This window comes from Rutidosis leptorrhynchoides, chromosome 7, assembly GCF_046630445.1.
Source record: "Rutidosis leptorrhynchoides isolate AG116_Rl617_1_P2 chromosome 7, CSIRO_AGI_Rlap_v1, whole genome shotgun sequence".
Classification (NCBI taxonomy): domain Eukaryota; kingdom Viridiplantae; phylum Streptophyta; class Magnoliopsida; order Asterales; family Asteraceae; genus Rutidosis; species Rutidosis leptorrhynchoides.
Window position 1 is genome coordinate 204600875 of NC_092339.1, and position 4973 is coordinate 204605847.

A 4973-nucleotide genomic window follows, 5' to 3' on the forward strand; every position below is an offset into this window, starting at 1 on the left:
ACTTGTTGCAAAATTTGGTGCAGAACCCCGAGTGATTCTTTTCACACCTTTGGCATAGTTGCTTCTGATTGTTGTTGTTGTTGCGGTTATTATTGTTGTTGGGATGATTGTTGTAGTTGCTGTTGTTGTTGTTGTTGTTGTTGTTGTTGGGCCGTTTGTTGTAGTTGCGATTGATGTTGCGATTGTTGGGATAATTGTTGCGATTATTGTTGTAATTGCTGTTGTTGTTGTATTGGTGATTCTTATCACCGTTTTCCTCCCACTTTCTTTTGACTTGCTTCACATTGGCCTCTTCAGCAGTCTGTTCTTTAATTCTTTCTTCAATCTGGTTCACTAGTTTGTGAGCCATTCTACATGCCTGTTGTATGGAGGCGGGCTCGTGTGAACTTATATCTTCTTGGATTCTTTCCGGTAATCCTTTCACAAACGCGTCGATCTTCTCTTCCTCATCTTCGAATGCTCCCGGACACAATAGGCACAATTCTGTGAATCGTCTTTCGTACGTGGTAATATCAAATCCTTGGGTTCGTAACCCTCTAAGTTCTGTCTTGAGCTTATTGACCTCGGTTCTGGGACGGTACTTCTCGTTCATCAAGTGCTTGAATGCTGACCACGGTAGTGCGTACGCATCATCTTGTCCCACTTGCTCTAGATAGGTATTCCACCATGTTAACGCAGAACCTGTGAAGGTATGCGTAGCGTACTTCACTTTGTCCTCTTCAGTACACTTACTTATGGCAAACACCGATTCAACCTTCTCGGTCCACCGTTTCAATCCGATCGGTCCTTCGGTTCCATCAAATTCCAAAGGTTTGCAGGCAGTGAATTCTTTGTAGGTGCATCCTACACGATTTCCTGTACTGCTAGATCCAAGGTTATTGTTGGTATGTAGCGCAGCCTGTACTGCGGCTATGTTTGAAGCTAGAAAAGTACGGAATTCCTCTTCATTCATATTCACGGTGTGTCGAGTAGTCGGTGCCATTTCCTTCAAAATAGTTAAATGGAACAAGTTAATCATACAGAATATTAAGAGTAGTTAATAGTATTTCGTAGCATAATATGAACTCATTTATAAAAGCTTTTTCTTCATATTAGCGTTTTATAAGTTTAAATTCGGGTAGTACCTACCCGTTAAGTTCATACTTAGTAGCTAATATACAATTCAACTACTACAATTCTATATGAAAAACTGATTGTAATAATATTTCGCGTTCAAACTTTTATACAATATTTTACAAACTTACAATACCGCTTATTTTACATAAAGCATGAAATATAGCACACAATAACTTTGATACAAGATAGTTGTGAAGACAATTCTAGCTAGTACACAAGTCGTTCGGCAAAGGCAATAAAGACACGTAATTCATACGTCCAGAAACAAGTCATGCATTCTGGTTTTACTAGGACTACTTCCCATCCTTGGTCTTGTGCAACATAACCGTTATGGCCGTTGATAAGACAGCGTGTTGTAACGTCATCAAAGGGACGAGGGTTACGTAATGTCCAACAGTCCCGTAATAATCTAAAAACCTCATTTCTTACCCCAATTACCGACTCCGTCACTTGTGGAAACGTTTTGTTTAATAGTTGTAGCCCGATGTTCTTGTTCTCACTTTGGTGAGAAGCGAACATTACTAATCCGTAAGCATAACATGCTTCTTTATGTTGCATGTTAGCCGCTTTTTCTAAATCACGAAGTCCAATATTCGGATATATTGAGTCAAAATAATTTCTTAACCCGTTGCGTAAAATAGCATTTGGGTTCCCCGCAATATATGCGTCAAAGTAAACACATCGTAACTTATGGGTTTCCCAATGTGATATCCCCCATCTTTCAAACGAAAGTCTCTTATAAACCAAGACATTCTTGGAACGTTCTTCGAATGTCTTACAAACTGATCTCGCCTTAAATAGTTGTGCCGAAGAATTCTGGCCGACTCTAGACAAGATTTCATCAATCATGTCTCCGGGTAGGTCTCTTAAAATATTGGGTTGTCTATCCATTTTGTGTTTTTAAACTGTAAAATAGACAAGAGTTAGATTCATAAAAAAAAATACTTATTAATACAAGCAATTTTTACATATATCATAAAGCATAAGAACACTATATTCCATATATTACACCACACGAATACAACTATCTTATTCCGACTCGCTCGTTTCTTCTTCTTCGGTTTTGGTTCGTTTTGCCAAGTTTCTAGGGATATATGATGTTCCCCTAATACGAGCCGTCGTTGTCCACATTGGTTTAGAAAAACCTGGTGGTTTAGAGGTTCCCGGGTCATTGTTACAACTTAAGGACTTCGGGGGTTGACGATACATATAAAGTTCATTGGGGTTGGAATTAGATTTCTCTATTTTTATGCCCTTTCCCTTATTATTTTCTTTTGCCTTTTTAAATTCAGTTGGGGTAATTTCTATAACATCATCGGAATTCTCGTCGAAATCCGATTCATCGGAGAATTGGTAATCCTCCCAATATTTTGCTTCCTTGGCGGAAACACCATTGACCATAATTAACTTTGGTCGGTTGGTTGAGGATTTTCTTTTACTTAACCGTTTTATTATTTCCCCCACCGGTTCTATTTCTTCATCCGGTTCCGATTCTTCTTCCGGTTCGGATTCTTCTTCCGGTTCCGACTCTTCTTCCGGTTCCTCTTCGGAAACTTGTGAATCAGTCCACAAATCATTCCAATTTACATTTGACTCTTCATTATTATTAGGTGAGTTAATGGGACTTGTTCTAGAGGTAGACATCTATCACATAATATCAAACACGTTAAGAGATTAATATATCACATAATATTCATATGTTAAAAATATATAGTTTCCAACAAAAATGTTAAGCAATCATTTTTAAAGAAAACACGGTCGAAGTCCAGACTCACTAATGCATCCTAACAAACTCGATAAGACACACTAATGCAAATTTTCTGGTTCTCTAAGACCAACGCTCGGATACCAACTGAAATGTCCCGTTCTTATTGATTAAAAACGTTCCATATTAATTGATTTCGTTGCGAGGTTTTGACCTCTATATGAGACGTTTTTCAAAGACTGCATTCATTTTTAAAACAAACCATAACCTTTATTTCATAGATAAAGGTTTTAAAAAGCTTTACGTAGATTATCAAATAATGATAATCTAAAATATCCTGTTTACACACGACCATTACATAATGGTTTACAATACAAATATGTTACAACAAAATAAGTTTCTTGAATGCAGTTTTTACACAATATCATACAAGCATGGACTCCAAATCTCGTCCTTATTTAAGTATGCGACAGCGGAAGCTCTTAATAATCACCTGAGAATAAACATGCTTAAAACGTCAACAAAAACGTTGGTGAGTTATAGGTTTAACCTATATATATCAAATCATAATAATAGACCACAAGATTTCATATTTCAATACATATCCCATACATAGAGATAAAAATCATTCATATGGTGAACACCTGGTAACCGACAATAACAAGATGCATATATAAGAATATCCCCATCATTCCGGGACACCCTTCGGATATGATATAAATTTCGAAGTACTAAAGCATCCGGTACTTTGGATGGGGTTTGTTAGGCCCAATAGATCTATCTTTAGGATTCGCGTCAATTAGGGTGTCTGTTCCCTAATTCTTAGATTACCAGACTTAATAAAAAGGGGCATATTCGATTTCGATAATTCAACCATAGAATGTAGTTTCACGTACTTGTGTCTATTTTGTAAATCATTTATAAAACCTGCATGTATTCTCATCCCAAAAATATTAGATTTTAAAAGTGGGACTATAACTCACTTTCACAGATTTTTACTTCGTCGGGAAGTAAGACTTGGGCACTGGTTGATTCACGAACCTATAACAATATATACATATATATCAAAGTATGTTCAAAATATATTTACAACACTTTTAATATATTTTGATGTTTTAAGTTTATTAAGTCAGTTGTCCTCGTTAGTAACCTACAACTAGTTGTCCACAGTTAGATGTACAGAAATAAATCGATAAATATTATCTTGAATCAATCCACGACCCAGTGTATACGTATCTCAGTATTGATCACAACTCAAACTATATATATTTTGGAATCAACCTCAACCCTGTATAGCTAACTCCAACATTCACATATAGAGTGTCTATGGTTGTTCCGAAATATATATAGATGTGTCGACATGATAGGTCGAAACATTGTATACGTGTCTATGGTATCTCAAGATTACATAATATATAATACAAGTTGATTAAGTTATGGTTGGAATAGATTTGTTACCAATTTTCACGTAGCTAAAATGAGAAAAATTATCCAATCTTGTTTTACCCATAACTTCTTCATTTTAAATCCGTTTTGAGTGAATCAAATTGCTATGGTTTCATATTGAACTCTATTTTATGAATCTGAACAAAAAAAATATAGGTTTCTAGTCGGAAAAATAAGTTACAAGTCGTTTTTGTAAAGGTAGTCATTTCAGTCGAAAGAACGACGTCTAGATGACCATTTTAGAAAACATACTTCCACTTTGAGTTTAACCATAATTTTTGGATATAGTTTCATGTTCATAATAAAAATCATTTTCTCAGAATAACAACTTTTAAATCAAAGTTTATCATAGTTTTTAATTAACTAACCCAAAACAGCCCGCGGTGTTACTACGACGGCGTAAATCCGGTTTTACGGTGTTTTTCGTGTTTCCAGGTTTTAAATCATTAAGTTAGCATATCATATAGATATAGAACATGTGTTTAGTTGATTTTAAAAGTCAAGTTAGAAGGATTAACTTTTGTTTGCGAACAAGTTTAGAATTAACTAAACTATGTTCTAGTGATTACAAGTTTAAACCTTCGAATAAGATAGCTTTATATGTATGAATCGAATGACGTTATGAACATCATTACTACCTTAAGTTCCTTGGATGAACCTACTGGAAAAGAGAAAAATGGATCTAGCTTCAATGGATCCTTGGATG